This window comes from Pleurodeles waltl, chromosome 3_1 (assembly GCF_031143425.1).
Source record: "Pleurodeles waltl isolate 20211129_DDA chromosome 3_1, aPleWal1.hap1.20221129, whole genome shotgun sequence".
Classification (NCBI taxonomy): domain Eukaryota; kingdom Metazoa; phylum Chordata; class Amphibia; order Caudata; family Salamandridae; genus Pleurodeles; species Pleurodeles waltl.
This window is the reverse complement of record NC_090440.1, coordinates 970,230,300-970,254,742: the sequence shown is the minus strand read 5'-3', so window position 1 is coordinate 970,254,742 and position 24,443 is coordinate 970,230,300. Positions and strand designations below refer to the sequence as shown.

The 24,443-nt window shown below is 45.7% G+C and overlaps 1 protein-coding gene across 1 annotated transcript in view; it reads right to left on the bottom strand.

The window, feature by feature from the left end:
* Window positions 1–24,443, bottom strand: part of CEP85 (centrosomal protein 85) — a 304,191-nt gene that overhangs the window by 74,731 nt on the left and 205,017 nt on the right. The gene's annotated exons all lie outside the window — the stretch shown is intronic.

Genomic DNA, 24,443 nt, shown 5'->3' with positions numbered 1-24,443 from the left:
CAGACCGAAAACACCACATATCATATACATAAAAATAGATTAAAACAAAAATAAAATCCATACAATAATAAATACCACTGGGTCCAGGTCCTAAGACATGAGGTTTGCACAGAGGACACTAGCACCATACACATAAGACTAAAATACTAAGTTATAAATCAGTGCAAAGCGTAATAGTTTTCTATTTTTTTCCCCCAGAGGTCAACGCCAAATACAGTACTAGAGAAAAAGCAGCAAGCACTATCCCAGCTAATTTACAAAATAGATTACAAAAGTTCACAGTTATGCCACAGATTCAACATAATCAGTGGCCCGAATGCAATAAAACTAGTGATTTCTTTCCACAAGGGATATGGTTATCATGTAAATCATCACCCTTTAATATTAAACAGAAGGTCATAATTTTGTGACAAAAGCCTCAAGAACTAAACCAACATCCCACTCCTATACCCCGCCCTCTGTAAAAATACACAACAACGCAGTGATATTAGGAATACATGCACTTGTTAACGATTCATTTCACGGGAATGGGCTAAACCACGTTCATCATCGTAAGAGCAGCCTGCAATTACATGAAGCTATACATACAAGGCAGTTTCACATAAGTGAAGATAGTCTTTGCTCAGTTGGCCCATATAGCTCCAAGAAATTTAGCGACAGCATTAACCAAGACATGGTGGGTGTCTGACCTAAGAATTTGAAGAGCTCTGGCGTTACGGAGGATGCCCAGCAGCCTAGAGGTATGAGGAAGCCACTTGATGCGAGGAATTGAATAACCAGGACAGACAAATAATACATGGGGCAGGTTTTCAATAGAAACTGTACAGACAGCAGTCTCATCAGATGACCAACTGCTAGTTAATGATCCTAATGGTAGGGCTCCTACACAAAAAAGTACAGCTTCTTGTCCTTAGGGGTCGAAATTATATGCCAAAAGGCCCCATATCTGCGCACATCTTTCAAATCAGTAAAAGCATAAGAGACTGGAATGAACAGCTACACGTAATTCCTCAAAATCTACAATCCTCCAATACTTATTTTCAAAGTCAAGATTCGGAGGAAAGGCAGCAGTAGCTGGGCAATCCCAAAGCTCGCACCAGCCAAGCGAATACAATGATGCCTTAACATATCTTAGCTAAGGGACACTAAGAGAGCAATCAGCTTCAACTACTGCTTGAAGGGCTGCAGTATAAGAGGCAAGCTCCAGAGTAGTCTAGAGCCGTCTCCAGTACAAGAGAGGATGCAAGCGGTCTTTGGGGCCTAAGGGTGCTCACTGGAAGAGAAGAAAATAAGTTACTTACCTGTAACTTTAGTTCTCTAGTATTGGAATCTTTCATAGATTCACATGCTTAAATCATTCCCCGTCGGCGAGATGGGAGTCCCCGGTACCTTAAAAAAATAGACAATGTCCCAAAGACACAACATCTATAACAAAGAAATTCTCTTCATTTTAACAACCCATCCAAGTCTTTATGTAAAAAGATCCAAACTTGAACCTCAGCCAATCAGAGAGTACCACCCTTTAGAGCCCTCCTGAGAGTAGCTCCAGCACCTCAGATTTTCTAAGCACTAATGCACCAATTGATGATTAAACATATGATAAGCAAAGGTGGGACACATGTGAATCGATGAAAGATTCCAATACTGAAGAACTATAGTTACAGGTAAGTAACTTATTTTCTTACTCCAGTATTGGAACTTTCATAGATTCACATGCTTGAATCAGACTAAAAAGCAGTATCCAAAGCACATTGATTGAGGGGTTTGTGGATGTACGTTTAATGCAGAGATTGTAGAACTGATCTTAATAGCATGAAAACATGTTCTGTATACATAATCCCCTACATTTTGATAAACACTCATATCCTATGGTATAAGGAAAACATGTAAATATAGCAAAGCAAATTCAAAACATGCAATGTGCGAAGAAGAAAAAAAATAGATGGAGGGAGGCAATGTGAGCTCACCGTTACTGGAACAGATGCCGCAGGACCGCCCGATCAACCACTGCATCCCCCTTCGGAATGGCATCCAGACAATAGTGTCTCGTAAAGGTGTGAGTTGTCTTCCAGGTGGCTGCTCTGCAAATGTCCTGCAGGGGTACACCTGCAAACAGTGCCATGGACGCCGAGAGTCCTCATCGAATGCGCCCTCACTGAGGATTGTAAAGGTTTTCCAGCTGCTTGGTGGCAAGTTTATAGCTGCTACTATCCATCTGGCTATACTTTGTTTAGAAAGGGCCAGCCCTTTCCTAGGAGCACTGTATGCAACAATTAATTGAGTAGACTTCCTAAAAGTCTTGGTTCTCGCCAAGTAAATCTTAAGGTTCCGTTTGACGTCCAACGAATGAAGAGCTCTCTGCCGGAGACGTTGGATTCGGGAAGAAAGATTTTAGATTGGTTGGTTAATATGAAAGTCTGATGACACCTTTGGTACAAACGTGGGGTTTGTGTGAAGTATGACTTTATCCTATTTAAATTGGAGGAAAGGCTCTTGAACACTGAACACCTGAATCTCACTGACTTGCCTGGAAGTAGTAAAGGCTAGAAGCAGAGCCACCTTCCACGATAAATACTTCAGATCTGTTCTGTGTATCGGTTCAAATGGGTGTTTCATAAGTTGAGAAAGAACCGTATTGAGTTGCCAGGATGGTGGAGGAGGCCTTACTGGTGGAAAAAAATCGAAATAGCCCTTTGAGAAACTGCTTAATTAATCTAGATGACCACAGAGGGGTATCGCCGCCAAATGCACCCTAATGGATGCATGTGCCAATCCTGTCGATGCCAGATGGAGGAGATCGGGTAGTATTCACTCCGGCAGTGCCAATAGTGGATCAATGCACTCTGACACCACAAGCAAAACCTTTTCCATTTCAACAAGTACGATTTGTTGGTACTCTCCACTCTGGCCTTTGCCAAAATAACCCAACACTCAGGCCGAATGTCTAAATGGGCGAACTCATTGTGTTCAGGAGCTAGGCCGATAACTTGAGTGATCATGGGTCTGGGTGTAGAATCTGGCCCTCTTTCCTTGTCAAGAGCTGCGTTGACACCTTCAGCGGAATGAGATCTGCCTCCGAGAACAGGAGGAGCTCCGAGAACCAATGTTGGCGGGGCCAAAACGGAGCTATTAGGATGAGTCTGCAACGTTCCTGTTTGATCTTTGCAAGCACCCTTGATATTAGAGGAATGGATGGAAAAGCGTAGGCAAATATTCTGCACCATGCCATCGAAAACACATTTCCGCAAGAGCCGGATGGTGAACCCAACTTGCGTAATAGAGGCATTTGGTGTTCTGCGGGGTTGCAAATAGATGTAGTTTGGGTTTCCCCCACTTCTGAAGACCTGGTCGAGCACGTCCTTATTCAACTCCCACTTGTGACAGGAAGGCATCAGTCTGCTGTCTCGTTCTGCCTTCCTGGTAGATGTTCTGCGCGTAGTTATGCCATTGCGAATGGCCCAATCCCAAATCGTCTGCGATTCCCGAGACAGGAGAGATTTTGTTCCCCCTTGTTTGTTTAAATAATGCATGGCTGCAGTGTTGTCTGTCCTTATGAGAACTGTGTGCTCTATCCTTGGAAGGAAAGCCTGCAGGGCCAAGAAAATCGTTCTCAACTCCAGAAAGTTGATACGGTACTTTTGGAAGGAGCTTCTCCACTTCCCACTGATTTGAAGGTCCTGAAGATGTGCTCCCCAGCCCTCTAGGGAAGCGTCTGTGGTGATGACCAATGGGGGCCGAGGTGGCAGGAATGAAAGACCTACTCAGAGGTTCCGCTGACTTTTCCACCAGTGGAGAGCCTGGATCATCCGAGGAGTTACACTGATTAGATCGTTGAACGAGTCGTGTTTCTGTATCCACTGTAGATCCAACTCTTCCTGCAGTGGATGCATTCTTAGGTGACAAAAGGGGACTAACTGTATGCAGGAAGACATCATCCCCAGAAGCAACTTGTAAGTGCGTACAGAAATACTTTCTTTGCACTTTGTCTGCCAAGGAAACAAGTTTTGTCTGTTTCTCGATTGACGGGAAAGCTCGGTCTCTTATGTTGTCAATCTTTGCAGCTAGGAAGGTTGTTACCCTTGTAGGTAAGATGTATGACTTGTTGTGATTCAGAGCGAGACCCAGCTCGTCGAATAATGCTATTCAAGCTGTTGTTGAGACGTGAACTGCTTGAAACCACTGCGCCTTGATGAGCCAATCGTCTAAGTAGGGAAAAATTTGAATTTTCTTATTTCTTAGGAAAGCCGCCACCGGAGCTAGGCACTTTGTAAAGATCCTAGGGGCAGACTTCAAGCCGAATGGAAGGACTTTGAATTGGAAATGGCTGCCGGCTACCACAAAATGTAGATACTTCCTGTGGGCAAGTGAAATTGGAATAGGGAAGTATGCGTCCTGGAGATCCAGAGACGTCATATAATCTCCGTGGTTCATGCGGAGAAGAATATCTTGCAATGTGACCACACGAAAGGTTTGGCGTCTGAGGTACTTGTTTAGGCCCCTGAGATCTAGAATGGGACGCCAAGATTCCCAGTTCTTGTGTACCGGGAAGAATCGGGAGTAAAAACCTTTGCCCTTCTCTGAAGAAGGAACTCTCTCTATTGCCCCCTTTCTGAGCATGATCACAACCTCCAGCCAGAGTTGTTTTAGATGCTTCTGCACGAAGGTATGAGGACGACAAGAAGGTGGGAGTTGAACAAATTCTAAAGTATGGCCAAATCGAACAATGATTAAAACCCACTGGTCTGATGTAATCTGTTGCCACTTCTTGTAGAAGTGAAATATCCTTCCTCCTACCATGTGGCAGGGCTGTAGCCGGAGCCTGGAAGTTGTCACTGACATCTGGTTGTCTCCTTACCCTGGCGCGATCTTCCCCTAGGAGGGGGTCTTAAATATGATGCCTGAGGTGGTTGCCTTTGGGTATATTGCGGCCGAAACTGTTGTGTAGCATAGGAGGGGTAGCGAAAGGACTGGTAACCCCCTCAATAAGTGGAGACTCCCCGACCTCTGGCAGCACGAAATGGAACCTTTTTAAATTGAAGGGTCCCTAAGGACCTTGCGGTATCAGTATCTGTTTTAATAGCCTACAAGGCTTCATCCACATGCTTACCAAGTAAAGCTTCTCCGTCAAAAGGGAGGTCCAACACCTTGTTCTGAACCTCCGGACGGAGGATGTTGCTCTTAACCAGCCCTGACGTCTCAGAACTGCTCCGCCAGCTAGTTGTCGAAAAGCTGTCATTGCAGTGTCCATAGCGCAGTCAATCACCTCAGCCAAGGTGCGCTCATCCTCCAAGAGAATTTTTTTTTTTATCTCTGCCTTAGATCTCACCGAGACCTGATCCAGGTACGGGGCAATATCCACCCACAATTGTCTGTCGTACCTCCCCAAGATTGCTAGCGAATTTGCTGCCCTCACTATGAGGCCAGACATAGAAGAAAAACGTTTGCCAATGATGTCTAACCTTCTACCCTCCGGAGGAGCGGAGAGTGGTGTTGATGGATTTTTAGACAGCCTCTGCACTGCCTGGGTTATAACAGAGTCCGGTTTCGGGTGACCCACAAGACACGCTGGAGCGTCTTCCGAGGCCTTATAAGGTTTGTCCAACCTGGGCAAGACTGCCGTTACAGTAGCCGGGTTTTTCATCACCTTTAGACCTTCCTCCCAGATGTAACCAACAATAGGTATGGAACGAACTCTCTTCTGGTACGGCTCTTTGAAGTCGTATAAACAGTCCAGTTTGGATGGCATGGGTATGCCAAATCTCTTTGCCGCCCTCTCAAGCAAATTGTGGAAACCTCCAATATCTCCAGGGGGAGAATCCACAGGGCTAGGCGACGGAGACTATGGCGTCGGCAATATATAATTGTCCCAGTCAGAGTTGTCCTGCAATTCCCCTTATTTGCTCTCTTCATCCGAAGAGTCCGTTACTTGTATGAAGGACCTTTGTGGGGTACTTCTGGCTGATCTAGGGGATGCTGTAGGCTGCAGCAGAGGAGTGGCAGGTATGGATGGAGGAGGAGGTGCCGTCTGTATGTCAGGTTGCAGCACTGACGGAAATCTCCTTTCGTAATCCGCAGTCTATGCTGTCAGATCAGATATAAGGGAACTCAGAACACAAACCATGTCCTCTAGAATATAGGTCTGCTGCCGCTGAGTAGACTAATACTGGTGATAATATTCCTCATCATCATCTTAGTATTTTACGTGAAGCTGCGAAGGACTATGGGCTGCCCTGAACGGCCTATCATCATCTGAATCCTCTTCTAAGAGATGAGTCGGGATTAATGGAGTGATCCTACTTGGGGATGTAACTCCTGGAGTAATATTTCCCCATCCAGACGCAGACGGCTTCTTTTTGTGCTTCGTCGACCGGGTCGACGACAGCACAGTCAACGGAGCCGTCTCTGACAATCCTGTTGATGGTGTCGTCGACGAGGGCATAGACGAAGGTATCTTGACCGTCGACGTTCTTATCTTCAGTGTCAACAATCTTGATTTTGTTATCGTCGCCATGGACGTCACTGATGTGGAAGAAGTCACCATTCCCAGAGAGGTTACCGTCGTAGTCACCGCCGACAAGGCTGCCGTGTACGTACTCTTCAACGACAGAGTCGACAACGATCTCGTCGACAGTCTTTCTTCAGAGGTTGAGGCCAGTTTTCTAAACGTTGTCAAAACCTTTCAAGGGGATGTGGAAGGCTCTGAGGAGGATTTTGAGACCTCCTTGGATGTGGAAGGCCAATGACTGGATTTAGAAGAGGTTCTTTTCTCCTTAGGTGAAGATGATAGACTGCGGCCTTCACCAGACCCCTGTGAGGTCTTTTTCAAAGTCTTTGAGGGTTTTCTCGAACCCTTTTCAGATTGAGGTGATCTATGCCTCTTGAGACTTTCTTGAAGACCATGAAGACTCTTCACTGTTTGAGTCTGAGACAGGGTGTTTCTTGTCTTCAGTTTTTGGAGCCAAAGCAACAGCCTCCCTTCTCCATCTTTCAAAGTCTTTGAAGAAAAGGTACGACATACCTTACAATCAGCAGCAGAGTGTTCAGGGTAGAGGCAATATATACACTCTGTATGAGGGTCCTCTGAATGGAGCCTTTTCTTACCACAAGTACTGCAGGCTCTGAAGAGACTTTTTCTCTCTGTCTGACATCCTGCTGTTATAACAGGCTCCAGAAGGTAGAAGTGTGTATCAGAGACACCTAATAGCAAAAGGAAATCCAATAAGTTCAGAAAATCTTCTCTCAAGAATAAACTGGGCAGAGCTCAGACTCCCTAGCACGACGTGCGGTAGAAAATCTGAGGTGATGGAGCTTCTCTAAGGAGGGTTCTAAAGGATGGTACTCTGATTGGCCGAGGTTCAAGTTTGGTTCTTTTTACATAAAGACTTGGATGGGTTGTTAAAATTAGGAGAATTTCTTAGTTATAAATGTTATGTCTTTTGGACATTGTCTTTTTTTTAAGGTACTGGGGACTCCCATCTTGACAACGGGGAATGATTCAAGCATGTGAATCTATGAAAGTTCCAATACTGGAGTAAACCAGTTTCCTCAAAAAGGTATTTTCAAGTACAGGTATTTCTTGAGCTTTAACATGACCCCAAAGCTCTGCACCAAAAAGGGCGGAACGAACAGCCTTAATCTTGTAGAGCCAAAGTACCGGGCGAATCTGTTTAGTATATGAGGCGCCAAAGTCCTTGACTAGGACCCTAGTGTCCTGTTTTTGCTTCAACGTCGCCTATATATGGGATTTCCAAGAGAGGTGTCTGATATGGTTAAGCCAAGATAACCAAAAGATTTCACATTTTGAAGTGGTGTGCCTCCAAATACTATCTTCCCTTTGAATGATCTGTGGGGGTTAAAAGTTATCGGGAGAGGGGAGAGAGATCGGGCAAGCGGGTGAGGGAGAGAGGGCACAAGAGTGAGAGGGTGAGAGAGAGAGGGGGAGAGAGAGAAAGGGCGAGAGAGAGAGCGAGAGCAAACACCTCAAATCGCTTTAGGAGTTTCTGTAAGCCACTCGGGTCTTGGAGATTAGAAGAGTGTCGTATGCAAACAACAATACGGGGACTGTGCAGGCACCTATTAATGGTGCATCTGCCTCCACCTTGGCTAAAAAGGGGACAATTTCATTGATATACAATGAAAAAGTTGGAGCAAGGATACATAATTGTCGTACTCCCTTTGCTGGGATTTTGTCAGTAAGCCGCCATTGATTACCCCACGTAACACGTGCATAGGTGTCCTCATGAAGACGCACTACTAAGGAAAGAATGTAGGGAGGCATTGCCAAGTCAGAGAGAACTTCCCACTACTTGTTGCGAGGTACTAAGTCAGAGGCAGATTTCAGATCTACAACAGCAACAAAGATTTTCCTTGCCAATTAAGACCGTTTTCCAATTTAGAAGAAAGAATCTATAAACTTGGTCAATAGTGGAAATTTATAATAAACTGATAGGCGTATAATTACAGGGCAAGGATCTATTGCCCTTTTTATAGATGGGTACAACAACGGCACCCTTCCACAAATCAGGAATTGGTGCCCCCACCCCTATTGTATTAGATATGATAAGAATGTATCTAGACCAGGCTTCTATGGCAGTCAAAAAAAATGTCTGCCAGAATGACGTTCCTAACCAGACGCCCTCCCACGCTTAAGTGTGCGTAATGAGTGCACGACATCAGAGAGTGAACAATTGTAAGGTTGGAAGATTGGGCGCTTGGTCAGTAATAGCAGGAAGAGCCCAGTTCGCTGATTATTCTAGTGTGACATATAAGCAGGAGTATAATTGACTAAAATGGTCAATCCACTCTGATGGAGCAATGTTCGTTTTTATGCGTAATACACCATTATCAGTGCCTCGCGCAGCCAAGGACCAAGAAATTTTGCACACTCCTTGTCAGATGCAGCTTCATTCAATGCATTCCACCACTGCTCATCCTGCGTGTGCTTGGCTTTGCAGACAGTGGCCTTGTAAGACTTCCTAGCTATGTGGATAGAGGCTATATCCTTGGTTTTAATAGCTTTAACCCGTAATTTATTTGAAGCCCAACAGTCCTTGTTATACCAAGGATGTTTTCTCTGACTCTTGTGCCACCAAAATTACTGCCTACCATGAGATGGGCTGGAATGCTTTTGAAACAAAGAACATGAGATGTAATCAGTTTAGCGTTATTTGTTGGCGCAATTAGAGTCGGGCTCCACAATTAAGACCGCAAAACATTGACAGAACTTAAAATATCGGGCTGGGCTGCTAGCTGATGCCACTTCAAATGTTTTTTCGTTGGTCATACTGATGTGCATTAGTGGTTTAATGGAAATGCTAGACATACAATTGGTTACATACAGCAAGCATCTGGACAGAAAATGGGTTATAATCACTTTCTATCCACTCAATAACTATCAGATCGACGACCAAAGACCACAATCTCAAATCAACCAAGCAGTAATCAATTCTGCTTGTATGATTAATTTTATTGTATGTATGACAGCCCTTAGCATCTGATTTAGTTCTGCCATTAAGTGATCCAAGCCCAAATTTCATAGTCAAGGCTTTTAACTGCACAGCTACTTGCGACCACCTATTGATGGGCGGGATGTCTAAAGATGGAACAGACCACATCGGATCCTCCTCATAAGTGGAGTCGAAATCATCCAAGCCTAAAGGCTCAAAAGTGACACTAAAATCACCTGCTACAATGATTTTGAAATACCGGGGGCACTGCCTAATAAATGCTTCCAACACGAGGAGTGTACCGGAGGACAGGTCCCTCCCCCAAACCCCCACCCCTCTTGCATAATGATTACTCCGGCCTAAATGATAACTGAATACCCAGTATGTCAGAATGGTCAATGGATAACTGATATACAACAGTTGAATGTTGTTCGGACCCATGTAGTTAAACCACCAGAGTGTCTACCCCTCTTGCTATGAAGTGCTAGAATGCAGAAATTCAGGAAACCAGACCAAAAAAAGCAGATCCACTGCTCATGCTTACTGAAAAAGGCAGATATCATAACCCTCAATAAAATGATTAAAAGCTGGTAAGGAGGTAGTAGATCTTAAAGCTGCCACATTCCAAGAAATAAGACGTACCCCCATCATTATGAGATGCCGGGTGCAACATAGATGTAATAGTACCACCATTGACTGAACAATTAACTAACTGGTTTTGAGATGCCTGGCAAGAGCTGTCAGAGGTAGAGGGACTAATGAACTCAGACAGGAACAGAGGAAGTACTAGTGCCAGAACCAGCTACATCATGGAAAGCAGAGGTAAAAAGTGAATAAACTGAAGGGATCTCAGATGATGCACTAGTAAGTCATTATCATTTAAACCTGATGAACTACCCCCTGGGTGAGCGTTATGGTGTGTAAGGAGCCTAGGGTACTTAAACTGGATACGGGAATACCTTGGTGGACATGTTCTAGCATCTAAAGCCACCAGATTATCTGCCATTCCCTTCTCTCTGAATGTCAACTCAATCATGTCAAAGTGTAGCAGGATCTGGTCTCCTAACTGCCCTAATCATGTCCTCACAGATCACAGAATGACAACCTCTCATGTGACTTATCCTATGAATCGCCTTGTTTTTAATGGCTTCTTCACTCTCCCTAGAAGCTGCAGGATGTAGCTTAGGTATGCTGACTACCAAGACGGTATTCGTAGATTTAGGCCTGTCAGCAACAAAGTCACCAGTGCAACTGAAGGTACCATTATCCACAGCCTAGAAGGTTGACAATAGACTCTTGGTTCCTCAACTATGCCCGTGCCACTACAATTGGGAACCTGGCAAAGATTCCCTGACCTACCACCTGCAAGCCATTAGCCAACACAAGGAGCCAGGCTAGCACTAACGGGGCCAGACAAGGGGGTGAGACTCTTGTTACAAACGGACAAAAGGAAGTTAGGCAACACAGATAATGGCCCAGGGGAATTAGATGCAAGGCCATGAGCACCAACCAAGGTAGTCAACACATCTGATGGCATGATCTGCCTGGCCATAGAAATTAAGGTAGATACCATAGATGTAAGCTCAGCCATCTCATTTTTTAAATTCTGTATGTGAGAGATGTTGGGATTCAACTGCATTGGGGGGGGGGGGGGTGACAGTTGTAGCTATGACTCTAGTGAGACTTCACCTGCCACAGTATTGGTGACAGGATCATTGCATAGGTCTAGGATGTTTCTTAAGGGACTGAAGTGGTTACTGTAAAGCAGAACATCACTGCCGTCGAAAGACGGCTTGTTCGCCTGCGACGGTGTGGTGTGTGTCATGACACCCCCCCCTTCCCTTCACGAACAGACCCCTGCAATTCTTGTGTTTTAAATAGGTCAGGAATTCTCCTGCGTTTAACCCCCAAATTTACGGGGGAAACACACTCTGGGCGGTTTCGGGAACATTATCTGGGGAGGAGGTCAGTATTTCCTCGCATTCAACTAGAAGATTAACAGTTATCTACAGCATGCTTTCGATTTTTAGTTTTTTTGGTCTGCACTACCCCAGCCCTGCCCCCTCTTGTCTTTTTTACCCGTATGCAATATCACTTGTAATGGATAATAAATAAATAGGCCCCGGCCGGACCTGCTGGGCCAGTAACACCCCCTTACCAAAATATAACCGCTACAGCAGTAGCCTATGAGGCCACTTTGATTGAACAAAACAGAAAAAACTATAATGTTAGAGGGATGGCCTGGCCTAGCCTAGCCTCCCTTTGGGCTCCGACGTGTGTGGACGGGTCTGCCCTTAGCCCGTGCTTTGCCCGCATAGCAGTATTCTTGCTAGCACTGGTCATCAGCACAAATGTGAGCAGCTGAGCAGGTAAGATGGCCGCCTCCATGGGCTAGGAGCATCTGGGATGTGTAGTTCCCCAAGCAAAGTTCAGCACGTCCCTCTCAGCGGTGATCTTGCTAGTGCTATATAGTGCTTGTCATCAGCACAAGTGAGCTGTTGAGCAGGTAAGATGGCCGCCTCCAGGGGCCAAGAACAGTCTGGGATGTGTAGTCTCCCAGGCCAAGTTCAGTGCATCCCCCAATCAGAAATTAGCATAGAAACAACAAGCATTGACAATACTTAGTATATGGTTTGGCCCTCCCCTGGGGCCTTTATTATTTTCACTCAGAAAGTTGAATGCAAGATGCAGTCCCCTGATCAAGGATGTGGAGTTAGAGCGGAGCTGGAGGAACCAGGAACCCCAAGACGTCAGTACCAGAGTGCCCCCCAGCAACAAGGAGAGCAGAGGTTAATAACTGGTCTTCCCAAGGACTGACAGGAGGACTTAGAAAAGGGATTGTGCAAGAACAGGACCAGTCTGGAAGAAACCAATGGTGGATTCTGAAAGACTAGGACGTGTAAAAGAAGGGGACAGAGTCCAGTCTACCATGAAGTGTCCGGTGGAGGTAGGCGCTACTACCCACCCTTCTGTGGATAAAGATCCAGGTCGATGGGGGAAGATGACCAGCTGTGGAGCCCAGGAGTGCTTGGAGCAGTGCAGATGGTTGTCGGTTTGCAGCTGGTTGGTGGTATAGGAGAACCACCAACAAGCCTTGGCAAATGCAAGAGGAGCAAAAGAAGAGTTGCAAGGCTGAAGAGGACCAGCAAGGCCCACGGCACCTGACCGTTGGAGGAGTCCGGGGTGATCCTCAGCAGTTGGGAGAACCAACAGAAGCAGTTGCAGCCCGCACAGGCAACCTACTGGCAGCAGGCACAGTAAGTCGCAGTGAGGCCCACTCAGCACACCTGAAGAGGAGTCCCACGTTGATGGAGCAGCAGAGAGGAGACTGCTTGGCAGGAAGAAATGCTGGGTGCCTGGGCTATTCGGAGTCTGAAGATCCCATGGAGCTGGAGACAACAAGCCTTGGTAGCTGCAAGAGTTATGGTGCACAGGGGTACTGTCCTGCAAGGAGAGGCAAGGGCTCACAGTTTCCTCAAGTTGGACAGTTGGCAGAGAGGACCAAGGGGACCACTCCAGACCACCACCTGGAATACAGGATCCACGCAGTTCGAGGACAGCAGATCTACACAGCCAGGCATTGTTGCTGTAGGTGCCTGCAAATGTAGGGGAGTGACTCCTTGACTCCAAGGGAGATTTCTTCTTGGAGCAGGCTGAAGTCTTGCCAACTCCAGAGGATACACAGCTGGGGAAATGTTGCAGTTGCTGGAAGGAGCAGGAGGAACAATGTTGTAAAGCAAAGTCATCACCAGAGTTGCAGTCTTCTCAGTTCCAGAAGAGTCCAATTGCGGTTCTAGTGGCCAGAAGTCAAAGTTAACGATGCAAATGAGTCCTGGTGGAGTCGTGCACGTCGAATATTTGGACCCATCCGCAAGGGAGTCCCTAAATAGCCCTAAAAGTGGGACTGGTCACCTAGCAAGGTGACCACGTATTAGGAGGGGTCTATGACGTCACCTGCCTGACCTGGCCACTCAGATGCTCCCAGGGGCCTCTGCACATCTTTGTTTCAAGATGGCAGATTCAAGTGGCCACCTGGAGGCGGTCACTCCCTTTTCTTTTGTCCAATTTTGCACCAGAGCAGGGGCTGGGGGCCCCTGGACTGGTGCAAACCGGTTTATGCAAGGAGGGTACCAAATGTGCCCTTCAAAGCAAACCAACGGCTTGGGAAGGGCTACCCCTCCGAAGCGTTGTAACACTATTTCCAAGGGAGCGGGTGTTGCCTCCCTCTTGCACAGGAAATCCTTTGTTCTGCCTTCCCCTGCTTGAGCTGGTCAACCAGCAGGAGGGCAGAAACCTGTCTGAGGGGTGGCAGCAGCGCAGGTTGCCTGGAAAACCCTAGAAGACTGTTCGGCGCAATACTGGAGAGTCCTCTAAGTAGCCCCCAGAGTGCATGGAATCATAAAACAAATACCGGCAACATTACTGGGGTATGATTCTGACATGTTTGATACCCAACATGCCCAGGTTCGGAGTTTCCATTATGTAGATGGACACGGTCCAGTACACGGGTAAAATGGCTTCCCCGCACTTACAAAGTCCATTGTAACGGAGCTTAAGTTCATAGGGGCATCTCTGCTCATGCAGGGGTGCCCTCAGACACAGAGACCTGCACCCTGCCCTCCAAGATAGGAGGGCCTACCATAGGGGTGACAGCGACCTGGTGCTGTGAACTGTGGTGGAAAGGTGCATGCACCTTTTCACACTGGCTGCAATGAGAGGCCTGCAGACACATTTTGCATGGGCTCCCATAGGTGGCACAGTACATGCTGTAGCCCATGGGAACCTCTGGCACTGGCGCCAATGCCCTGGGTACCTAAGTGCCAAATACTAGGGACTTAAGGGGGCACCAGTATGCCAATTGTAGAGTGTACAAAGTCCTAGGCAACCAGATTTAGAGGGAGAGAGCACAATCACTGGGGTCCTGGTTAGCAGGATCCCAGTGAAAACAGTCTAAGCTTATTGATAGCAGGCAAAACCTGGGAGTAACCATGCCAAAGAGAGGGTACTTTCCTACATACCTTCTACCCCTCACCCTAAAATGAAATACAATAAGACTAACCCTGCCCAGTTAACAGTTCATTGGCTAAGTGGAAATATCTGGAGACTCCATCTGCATTGGAGTGGTTCCGCCGAGGCCTTTGTTCCACTGTATAGTCCACTCCCTGTAGGAAGATGGACCACCTCAACGATTTGGGATTCTCACCTTTAATTTTTTCAACCACAGGAGGGGCTTGCTGTCTGTCTAAACAAGGAAGTGAGTACCACACAAGTATGGTCTTACCTTCTTCAAGGCCCAGACCACAGCCAAGGCATCCCTCTCAATGGCTGACCAACCCTTTTTCCCAGTGATCAAACTGCTTATGAAAGCTACAGGTTGGTCCTGGGCCTCATCATTTATTTGATAGAGTACTGCCCCTATCCCTACCTCAGAAGCATCTGTTTGTACAATAAACTGCTTGGAGAAATCAAGGCTTCTTAGTATGGGAGCAGAGCACATGACCTGTTTCAGGTCATCAAAAGCTCTTTGGCAGCTAGCCGTCCATAAAGCTTTCTTGAGCATCATTTTGGATGTGAGATCATTTAAGGTGGCTACAATGGAGGCATAGTTCCTAATGAACCTCCTATAGTACTCTGCCAGGCCTGGGAAGGTTGTGATTTGGGTCTGAGTTGTAGGGGCAGTCCAATCCAGGACTGTCTAGATTTTGCCCTGGAGCGGCAGGATCTGGCCTTCACCTACCAGGTGGCCCAGATAAACCACTTTCCCTACCATATCTGGCACTTTAATGCCTTGATAGTGACGACTGCTTTTTGCAGAGCCTGCAGTACATTCCCAAGGTGGACCAGGTGATCCTCCCTGGTGGAGCTAAAGAAAAGCTACGTCGTCTAGATAGGCTGCACTGAAGCTTTCCAGGTCTTTGAGAACTTTGTTCACCAACCTTTCAAATGTGGCAGGGGCATTCTTCAGTTTAAAAGGGCATCACTGTAAAATGATAGTGCCCACTAGGAGTGGAGAATGGTGTTTTGGGTTTGGCACCCTCTGATAACTATCTTCCAGTGGCCAGCAGTCAGATCAAAGGTGCTAAGTTAATTGGCAGAAGCCAGAGTAGCTATTAGCTCATCTGCCCTAGGGATTGGGTGAGCATCCGTTTTTGTTACTGCATTGAGGTCTCTTTAATCCACACAGAACCTCATCTTTTTTTTTGTTGCAAGTTTGAGAGTGGGATTTTGGTGCAGCTACTACAGGACTAGCCCAAAGGCTGTCTGAAGGCTCAATAAAACTCCCAGATCCAGCATCTTTTGCACCTCAGCTTAAGCAGAATAAAAACCTAGACCTCTCTGATCAGTGGGACCCTTCTCTATCGCCCACTTGGAGATCATTTGAGATGCTTTCTGTGTTAGTAAGTGAAGATCAAGTCCATCTTCATTGGAGGATGGTTCAGAGGTTTGCGCACAAACTCCAGCATACGACAGGAAGACACTATCCTACACCCACTTGTCCCATGTTATCCGTTTCCATTAATGAAGGTAAACAGAAATATTTGCACCCACTTGTTTGGTCTGTGGGAATGAGGGTATTGTAGCCGGAACCAGATGAGAATCATTGCTTAAGGATGGTCTTCCGGCTTTTTTTTTTGGGAGGGAGGAGGGGGGGGGGGGGGGGGGGAGTCTGTTTCTTTCTGTCACCTTGCTTGAAGTAGGCCACTGTAGGTGGTTGCCGATATGCCTGGTGGTAAGATGGTCTGTACTGAGTTTGGTGTCAATGCGGTCTACAGTAAGCACCTCTGAATGATTAAAACCCCCTTCCTCTGGATCCGCAAAAAGGATGCCTTCTATACTGTAGTGTACTGAGGGAACGGGCAGTGTGTCTCAGTTTTCATAGCAAACAGAGCGTCATCTATGTGCTTGCCGAACAGGGTTTTACCATCGTAGGCCATATCCAGTATTCTTGACTGAACCTCGGGTCGAAATGAGATAGCTTTCAAGCACAACCCTGGCAACGTAGGGCTGCTGCCCCGGCCAGCTGTCGAAATCCTGTGGAAGCAATGTCCAAAGCACAATGTCTGACTTCATAGGATGTGCGCTCACCCTCTTGTAGTATCTTCCAAGCCTCTGGTTGTTTATTCTCAGGGATAAGGTCAAGAAAGCTACTCACATCGGACCACATCTGACAGTCGTAACGTCCTAGGATAGCTAGAGTATTAGCTGCTCGGATATTGATGGCTGAAATGGAGGAAAACCTTTTCCCCATATTGTCTAAAATCGCCAGCCCTCTTTGTCTGGAGGGGCAGAGACCAGAATTGACAGATTTTTAGATCGTCGTTGGGCAGCTTGAAAGACAACTGAATCTGCTTTTGGATGCCCTGTTAGACAGGCCAGAGAATTATCAGTCGCCTTATACTTTTTATCCAGATTAGAAATAAGGGAAGCAAGCATCTGTACCAAACTACATGGTTGGTGACATTGTGATAGTTCATAACGGCTATGGGGTGTACAATAAGATTCATATTGCTGCTGCTCATCATCAGCAGCTTGATATTTAGCGTGCAGCTGTGATGAAGGGTGTGCGTCCCCAAAAGGCCCTTCGTCATTAGATTCTTCCCAATCTAAGAGGTGACTAGGTAATAAAGTTGACACCTTGCTGGGAGATGTTTCATCACGATGCAGGTTAGATCTGGTAACCTTTGATTTTTATCGTGGTGTGGAAGTCAGGAGAGGCTGGACCAGTGCGCATCGCAGTGTATTGTGAAGTTGCTTGTTTTATTGTAGATGAAGATGTCGTTTGTACTACAGATGATGGTCTCGTTGACAGTGGTCTCAGACGGTGCTGCTGTCAACAGTGACTGTCGACGGATGAATCGTCAACGGGGTTCAAGACTTCGCCGATGAGCCAGAGGGTGTCGTTGGCGGCAAGAGTTTCTTTTTAGACAGTGGTGCTCACAGTCGTCGAGATTGGAGTTTTTATGGGCATCATCAAGGTAATTGAAGACGATGCTCTTGTCGACGAAACTGTGTGGCAGACGTTGTGGTAGTCTATTACATCGTCAACGGTATAGTCGTAGTCAAGGTGAAGTGATGATTTACGTGACTGACAGCTCAGTAGGAGAATAATGGTGACTCAGAACGCCCATTGTCAGATGATCTTGACCTTTTCTGGGGTCTTGGAGCTGTGTCACTGTCTTCACCTGAAGGTCTGGATTTTGCTTGAAGCCATGGAAGAAGTCTGCCTGCTCTGTCCCTCAAAGCCTTAGCAGGGACGGTGCGACAAATTGGGCAATTCTTAACCTGATGTGTGGGATTTAGGTAGTACAAACAGTCCTTATGAGGATCATCAAAGTGTAGCCTTTATCTGCCACAGGTTTTACAAGGACGAAAAAGGCCTTTTTTGGGAACCAAACATTTTGAAGGAAAAGTAGTTTTCAGAGGAGACTCCCTTCAGATGATGTGCAGTAGAAAATTTGAGGGAAAGAGCCTCTCTTGAGAGTATTCTAGAGTGTGCTGTTTTCTGATTGGTCATAGGTCAATTTTGGTTCTTTTTTTCAAAAGGACAGATAGGCTGTGGGTTTGAGGACTATTAACATTACAGCCTATGATGATTTCTGCATACTGCTTTCCTAAGGTAATGTGGGACTCCTACTTCGACAATGGGGAATGATTTAAGCATGTGAATCTATGAAATATCCAATACTGGATAAATATCTAACCCACGGATTAGAAGACAGAAGTTACCTCACCAATCTGCGCCTTCGAAGAAAAAAAAAAAAAAAAATCTAGAATGCTGTAACACTTTTTCTATTTATGTGATCTTAAATTATGTCCCTGTTATTGACCCTGCAGGACTTAAAAATCTCTTTGGCCAGACACCCTATCACAGCTAGCACCAGTGCAGGTTAGTACAGCACTTGTTGCTGCCCACTTAAATAACACAATATACAAAATAATGGAATGGGGAGAAAGAAACCGATTGGAAGAAATGGGAAGAACCACCCACTCAAGCTTCTCGCAGCTTAAGTCCCCAAACTCCTAAAATGGTAAAGCACAAGCTCTTCAGTGCCGCCTAAGAGACACCGTCTCATTTATACAACGGAAAGGACCTGGAATAAGAATTCACAAGATAACACCAGACCTAAAAAATACAAAAGATCCCCAAAGGGGGATGGCGGGAGGGAACATAAAAGAAACAAGCAATTGCAATGCAACAGGTCTTGCATTTTCTTAGGTTCGAGCTATTGGCATTGTAAATTCATAACTAGACTTTTTGCCACATAAATTGGTCACCCCTGCCTCATAATTTCGTTTTTTCCTGCCATAATTCCAGTGGTTCAGCATTTAACTAAAGCCTTTCCATTTACCTTCTTCCTCTATCTTAAAACATATACAATTATTATATAAACCTTTATCAGAAAGGAACGTCTGGCATTAGAGTGTAATGCTCAAAACACCATATCAAAAATATCATTTGGGACGGATTGGAGGGTGAAAGGAACGAGTCGGAAGTAAAGATGGAGGAACAGTGGCATGGCCCTGGAGTAAGAAAGGAAAATTGTTTACTGCAATTTCGGTAGGAGAATACAGCAGTAATTAGAGTTGAGTGAGGTCCATAGGTCTCTAGGCCCCGGTGCCACTGCGCCGATTGCTCCATTGATAACTAGGCCTTAGGAGAGAAAGCAGATGGGGCAGAGAAAGAGAAGCGAAAAGAATCCAACAGACAAAAGGAAGAAAGAAGGGGTCACAAAGAAATAAAAGGGAAAATAAGAAAATGAAAACACAACTAAGAACAAATAGAGGAAATGTGTGAGACATAAAAAAGGGGAAGGAAGCTATCAAACGAAAGAGGAAAAAAGATAATAAAAGTAGTGTGGAAAAAAGAGAAAAATGAATATTAGAGGAAAAAAAAAAGATGGTGAGAAAAACAAGCAGATAAAGATAAGAAAAACACCAGAGGAAGGGAGAAAGATTAAAAAAAAAGTGAAAGGACTCATACCGAGTCAAAGGAAAGAGCAAATAAAAAAATTAAAAAAAGACGAAGAATGAAAGGAAAAGAAAATAAATAGTGAAAAAATGAAGGCCCTTTGAAGAAAAGAGTAACAAAACAAAGACATAACCACGTTTTTTGCAAGTTTGAAAGGGGAGGTAGCAAGAGGGAGAGGGATTTTTTTTTTTTTTTTTTAAAGGAAAGGCTAGAAAAACAGTTGAGAGAGCAAAACTTGTAGATTGGAAGAGGTGGAAAGAAAAGTGGGTGGGAAAGAAAACATTGAGAGTAAACAGAGTAAAGCAAAGAACGAGGTGAGCTAGCTGAAACAGACCCAAAAAAGATGGCAGGGAATAGATTTAATTGGCTCCCCCACGTCCTCAAACATAAGTCAGAGGTGAAACAGCAGGGGGTGCTGCAGAACAGCAGGAGGTGCATTAGCAGAGTTGTATGTGAACCCCAATACATCAATATCGGGGCACTTTAGATCTGGAATGCATGTATAGACAGAGCGGTGCCCCCGGCCAAGTGCAGGAATAACAGAAAAGCCTCGGCTGAGGAATGATAAACAGAGTGCAGTGTAATTCCTGGTATTGGAATAATGGGGTGCTGCAGGCTAGGGTTGAGATGCCTTAGATTTGAGTTACACTGGCTGAGCTGTTTTGTGCTCTTTTGGGTCCAGTATTGGCTTGGCAGTGGGACTAAATATTAGAATTGAGCTTCTGTAATGGAATTGTATGTGAATGGGGTCCCAGTATAGGAAATTAAGTGACCTTGCCTAGGTACAACAGAGGTGCACTGGTGGAGCTGTGCCAGAGGTCCTAGTACTGGAACAGCAGAGTGTACTGACTGCGAGAACGGAGGAGCTCTGGCAGACAGTGTGTGTGGGGTTCCTGGCACTGGCATGGTTGAGGGCCTGGAGAGTGTGACCTGATGGAGCTGCGATTGGGATCCCAGTACAAAGCAGAAGTGGGCACTGTTTCTAAGGATTGCGGAGCCCTGGTAGAGCTGGGTGCCTAGGCTACAAGGAATCCTCCGCCCCCTGCTCTCAGCACACAGGCAGGCACACTTAGTAAAGAAAATCCAAGCCAAGGAAAGGAGGGAGCCAGGCAGCTGACAGACGGTCCAGAGAGCCCACAAAGACCAAATGTGACCAAGATAACAGCCTGATTTATAGCCTTGTTTACAGCTATGCTCAGAGGAAGAATGCTCTACAAATGAAAAGGGAAGCTTCCCTGGACAGGAGCAAGAAACAAAGTAAAATAAAAAGTCCCCTACAGACTAGATAAACAGGACAAAGCATAATTATACAGTAGCTGGTCCCTGCTCTTGCACAGAAGAGGGAGGGACAAAAAGGCATAACTGACCACTAGCAAGCAAGGATTTTTAAATGAAAAACTAACAAATGAAATAATGGATTGAGAAACCCAGTGTGTCCAATACATAGGGATCCGATTTTATATACTGATTTGAGTTGTAGAATTGACACATCGAGTCGGAGTGGGGAATCCAAAATCTGTTTATTGGTGCTCATTTGAGTAGAGAACCACAGAAAGCCGACATGTTTCGCCCCTAGGGTGCATCTACCTGGGGCTTTTTCAAGGCTGAAAAAACAACATTGCAGTCAGTTTTTAGAAGGAACTTTTGGCAAAGACAGACTTAACCCCGTACATTACCTGTGATATCAGTGGATAGGGAGAAGGTCCTAGATATACTCAGTGCATCCGGTGCAAAGTAAGAAGAGGAGAAAGATTAAATGTATTCACCACATGGGAAAAAATATAGATTAGTTGTGTCCAGATTTTCTTCAGGTATTATAGGTGAGTCATACAAGTTAAAAACACACGAATAATAGGACAGGTGCTGGCACAGTATATTGTCACCCCTTTACACGGACCTTTAAAATCTGCGTTCTACTTAAAATTAAACACTCCCCCGCGGTGGAGACCTGGAACTGAAGCTGCGACAATGTGAAAGCACTTATCATTTAGACACAAAGATCGTCAGGATCAGGTAAGTTTTATGAGTTAGCGATATTTAAAAATACATAAGATACAGCTGTCACATGCGAGGCAAGAGCCTCGAACACAGTTATGTTATCCTTTGGGATAAACCTACACTGGATAGGGTCACATGCGAACAACTTACAGAACGTAAGTAGGGGCCAAGGTCCTTAGAACACCCAACAGTTCAAGTTCACCTGCCCTGGTGCAGAGGTCTTTCCAGAGGTGGTAGCTTTGGATGCTACATGTTAAAGTCAATGGGGAAAAGCACATAAAAAGAAAAAGGCTGCAAGTGGGGACTAGGGTACCAGTCCAACAGACCCCCAAAAGGGGGGCTCGGTTCTTGAGGGTTTCAGGTCCGCGGAGACACCATCTGTCTCAATGGACTCGGGCTGGCATGCATAGGTGTTTTGTGGGCTGGCCTGCGAGTTTGATGCCTTCACAGTTCTTGGTGCACCTGCAGAAGAGGTGAAAGAAACACAGCAAGACAACTTCTGGCGTGGAGCTGGCCTCTCTCGCAGTCCCTAGATGTGCAGGTGAGTTTTGGTGGTGGTAGTGTTCTGGCAGACACAAACATGCCTTAGTGCTTGCAACAGGTGCCGGTACCCTGGGTATTGGGGCAGGGAGCCTCTTGGGTGGATCAGCGTCTCGAAGACTGGAAGAATCGACGGGGCTGATCTCCTGGACAGTCAGTGACCTCCTCTTGGGCTGCTGCTAAGGTGGAGCCAGTGCTCAGTGGATCGGTGAACCAGACTGTGCGGTTGGTGCCTAGAGGGAAGTGGCTCCTCCACTTCAAGGGAGATGTTGCCTGGTTGGCAAAGTGCTGGCAGGCCTCCAAGGATTTGTGAGGATGCACAGCTACAGGAACAGGCGAGTATTTGCAATTGTTGGTACTGGAGCAGGCTGGCAGGTTCTGGCTCCAAAGTCCACAGTTACTGCGCCAATAGGCTCTTTTTTTAATCCTTCTTTTAGGAAGGCAAAACTGAGTTCCTGGTGTCAAGGGGCATCTAAATACTGTTGAGTGACTGCGGTCAGGGTGGTCATTAGGGGGAGGCTACAACTGCTATTACTGCAATAAGGGAATCATCAGCTGGTGGGTTGGGGGGGGGGGGGATAAGGGGGGTAGAGAAATTGAGCTTTGATGGTGTGCCAGCAATGGTTTTACTGTGGAGACCCACTGTAGTGTAACAGAGTCAGGGTCCCCAAGTCCCATTCGGCTCCATTGACCCAAAACCAGCTTAAAATATTGGGTTGGAACATACTTGGAACTTCTCGGGTGCTCCAAGAGGAGGACTGGGGCACATTTATAGATTCACACAATTTGTTTGTTCCAGAAAACATGGAGTATGGCCCCTTTTCATAGGAGTAGGATTACTTCATACTGTCTATATATAGGAAAGGCAACTAAATTTAGACCGTCGGGGGTCCTAGCAATATAAGTAAAAGTTGCACTACGGTGCGCAATTAAGTCTATCCCTGTTGATTCTTGGTATATACTGGCCATCGATCCGGCCCACTCCTCAGGTTTTAAGACCAGAGTTTACAATGTATATAAATTGAGTGGTTTGGAAGACAGCACAGTGGTGATCAGACTCCGCTAATGCAGAATATATGGGCAGAAATCCAATACTGGTGGCAGGAGACCTTAACTGCTCCTTCGAGCCTTTTGCTGACACTCCCTCAGACCTGACCTAAGAGGGGTACAGGAGGTGGAATATCCCCCAACTTGCACTCCCCAATGTTAGATGGACTAATAAAGCAGCCCAGGTGCGAGCCCTAACTCTACAGTACTGAGGGCGACAAATGGAAGGACCAACTCTGATATTAAGGGCAAAATGACGTATAACAGACCTGGGTGCTCAAGTCATGTGGATTATTGCTTGGTTGTAAGCAGGCTCTGGCCAGCTGTACACAACATTAAAGTGATTGAAAGAATAGACAGTCACCACAATGCCTTAAGCTTAAATCTGCTTGATATGGCAGGGATGAAAGTTGCCATGGGGTTTTGGGTATTCTGTCCCAAACCAATAATTTAAGGACTATACGATGGGATTGGGTGGGGGAAAAAAATCCAGTGGCCCTAGACAAAGTTGAGTGTAGAGTGGCAAATGGGGTAGATTCATTGTTACTCCTTCCTAATAAACTAAGACTAGCAAGACTGAAAACCTCCTATGGCATACTGTATTCACAGATTAGGGAAACCCTGGGTTAAGCTAAAAAATAAAAAAACATTTTTTAAAAACTGGGAGGAAACTGTCAAAGATGGTGGTATGGTACAACCAGGAAATGTAGGAAGGCAAAAGGGTGAGATTTTATCAGCAGGTAAATCAAATTCACATCAGGGCCTGGTTAGCTCTAGGGCTAGATATAGACATATACTGGATTGTGCCAAAAGGGAATGGGAGCACTCACTATGGGCTTTTCTCCTGACAGGTAAAGACAATAAGTCCTTTTGAAAGAAAGCAGGGACGTGCTTGAACGGTCCGAAACCTGCCCTTGAGTGGATGAAACATTTCGGTGGACTGTAAGCCTGTGGAATTGGTGAGGATGAGGAAGATTCAAATTTATCGACGATGCTTAGCATTAATGAGCAACATGCTCTCAAATTCACCCTCAAAGAAACCCTTGCAGCCATCAGTACATGTATTCCAACTAGAGCCCCGTGCCCAGATAGGATTCCAAATGATTTATATATGGAAGACCAGGAGGTGTGGGGAGCCTATATTAATATTTTGTCGAATGCTATCCTTTTGGGATTGGAGATCCCGGCTTCTTGGAAGCTGGAAGAGTTTATAGCTATTTTTAAGAAGGCAGATATAGGGCCCTCCATGTAAATTATAGGCCCATTAGTTGAAAACAATTCTGTAAACACATTTTGACATCTTCAGGAGTGGATGTACGAAGGAAACATCCTATCTGACTTTCCATTGGGGTTCTGTGCTAATCTGGACTAGGTCTCTCGCTTCATTTGCACTTACTGGAAGAAATTATGTTAAACAAGGGTAAAGTTTATGTTGCGTTTGT